We start from the raw sequence: 2,623 nt of genomic DNA, 5'->3' as shown, positions 1-2,623 counted from the left end.
TTTGGTTTGGAGTTTGAATAGTAAATTATTATGGTTTATTATACAGCAGTTTTGTTGAGTATAGTTATTTTTTTGTTGGGATGGTAAGTTTTTTGGGGGTATTATTCTGCTTTTTGTTAGAGTTAAGGTTATTTGGAAGTTAGTAATAGGAATTATGTATTATGTCTAATTATTGTACAGTTTATCTGTATATTGTAATAAGTAAATAATGTATGTTAGTTTTTATTTTCAACATTTCTTTATGGAAAAACATTTATATTTTCATTCACAATTACATTCTTTTCATTTTCTTTGATTAGAAAATGTATTATAATTTTTAAAACATAAGTCATAAATGTTGATGGGATTCACATTGTATTATAAAGTATAACAAATTTGTAACATTCATTTTTCATCTATAAATGTTAAACAAATAATATGTTTTTTATATATACTTTTTTTACATTTCTGAAAAAGAGTAAATGTTTTGGTAGCATAGTCATGTAATGGTAAAGCAAAATGTTTATTCTTTTTATTTATAAACAGTTTCATTTCTATGATTTACTATTTTTTAGTACCGAAAAGAAAACATTTTTATATATTTTTGTAAGCATTTTCACAATACATTTTATATAATTTTATTATTTTTGAAAAAAATTAGAATATGTATTTGACAAGGTTATATTTGATTATTTAGTACATTGAATATTATTTTTAATAAAATATTTAGGGGTCGATTCCGATTCGGGAAACAAATTCGTACGACGATTCGAATTCGTAGCCGTTTCCGTACGAATCGTACAAATCCGTCCGAATCGCGTAGTACGATCCGTATCGTTGCGAACCTTACGAAAAGCAAGGGAAAATCCATACGATACGGATCCTGAAAGTGAACCGTATGAATCGTAAACATGCCGTACGACCCGACAAGTACGATCCAAACCGTTGAATGAGTACGCGATTCGTACCGTAAACGTCGCTTATGAGCAATTCGTACGGAGAGCCACACAATCACATAGGGTACGGTTCGTACACCCCATGATCGTAGGTGTACGGTTCGTACACCCTATGATCATAGGGGTACGCTTCGTACACCTACGATCATGGGGTTTACGAACCGTACACCTATGGTCATAGGGTGTACGAACCGTACCCCTACGATCATGGGGTGTTTGAACCGTACCGGGTGTCCGTTTCGCACGCATTTCGAGTTGAATTCTGCTTTTCCGGGCGTTTTGAGCTCTCATAAAAAAAGAGTCGTAAGGAGTGTTGACTGGGTGAGTCGTACTTGCTGGGTCGGAAAATGATGCCTCGATCCGTACGGACATCTCGTACTGCGTGTTCCGAATGCAATTCGAACAGATTATTGAGTCGTACAGGCTTTGGTACGATTCAGACGGAGAACTGCTTTGGGTACGCATCGTACTACATCGTACGTACGAGGATGTTCGAGGATACGATTCGTACGGGAAAAATGCTCCATTCAGCTATTCGTACGGGATTTTAACGAATCAGAATCGGCCCCTTAATGTGTTAAATAATTTGCAATATTTTTAACAGAAATATTTTGTACAACATATATATATATTTATCACATTTTTTTATTTTTGTACATTTACAGTGTAAGAAATAAACATATATTTTAATATACCTTAAATTTTATAATTTTCAATAAACAATAATCGAGCCTCGGATAGACCTCTTTGGCTATGATACTGCCACAGCACAAATTTTATATTTTAGCTTTTTTGGATAATATAACAGCTAATGTATATTTTAATAATAATAATAATAATAATAATAATAATAATAATAATGGATTTTGTAGAGCGCGAACAGCTACCTCGCTAGGAGGTGTCCCGGCGCTAGTAGAACATAGATGACCTGGGGCTACAAGATAGGAAAGCTAGCGGGGTTGGGAGAAAAGCCAGGTTTTCAGCAGTTTCTTGAAGCAAGGTTCAGAAGGGGCCTGTTGGATTACTTGTGGTAGGGTATTCCACAGAGCGGAGACGTTTGCCGAAAAAGTCCGACCGCCTAGTCGAGCCTTTTTCGTGCGCGGGACGGCCAATTGAACACGGCAATTGGACCGCAGTGCGCGGGTTTGGGAGTATCTCGGGAGGCGGCTTTTCAGATATTGTGGACAGGAGCCATGCAGAGATCTGAACGCCAGCGTCAGAGCTTTAAATTTTATTCTGCTGGCAACTGGCAGCCAGTGCAGGGATCGAAGATGCGGAGAGACTGACTGCTTGAAAGGGATTCGCAGTAACAGTCTCGCAGCCGCATTTTGAACTACCTGAAGCTTTTGTGTCAGGTATTTTGGTAGGCCTAGGTAGAGACCATTGGCATAATCCTGCCGTGAGGTAACAGTCGCATGGATCACCGTTTTCCGGCAGCTCTCCGGAAGGAGTCTCAGGATTTTTCGAAGATTTCTCAGCTTGCTCAGGCAGCATCCGGCGACTTGTTGGATATGGGAGGTAAAGGACATGCTATCATCCCATCTCACTCCAAGATTTTTTGCCGTGTGACTGGGTGAGGGGGCAGGGCCCATCTCCGTCGGCCACCAAAGTTCTGAGGCGGGGTGGGACCCTTGCCAAAGAAGATGACTTCAGTTTTATTGGCATTTAGTTTTAATTTGTTTGTGTTC

The 2,623-nt window shown here is 38.6% G+C and overlaps 1 pseudogene; it reads right to left on the bottom strand.

Annotated features, from left to right (window-relative positions):
• Nucleotides 1-1,587: 1,587 nt before the first annotated feature.
• LOC147748437 (U4 spliceosomal RNA) lies at nucleotides 1,588-1,712 on the bottom strand (annotated as a pseudogene).
• Between the last annotated feature and the right edge of the window lie 911 nt (nucleotides 1,713-2,623).

The sequence above is a fragment of the Lissotriton vulgaris genome, chromosome 1_1 (genome assembly GCF_964263255.1).
Source record: "Lissotriton vulgaris chromosome 1_1, aLisVul1.2, whole genome shotgun sequence".
Lineage (NCBI taxonomy): Eukaryota > Metazoa > Chordata > Amphibia > Caudata > Salamandridae > Lissotriton > Lissotriton vulgaris.
Note: the sequence above shows the minus strand (reverse complement) of the source record. Positions and strands in the feature narration are given on the sequence as shown.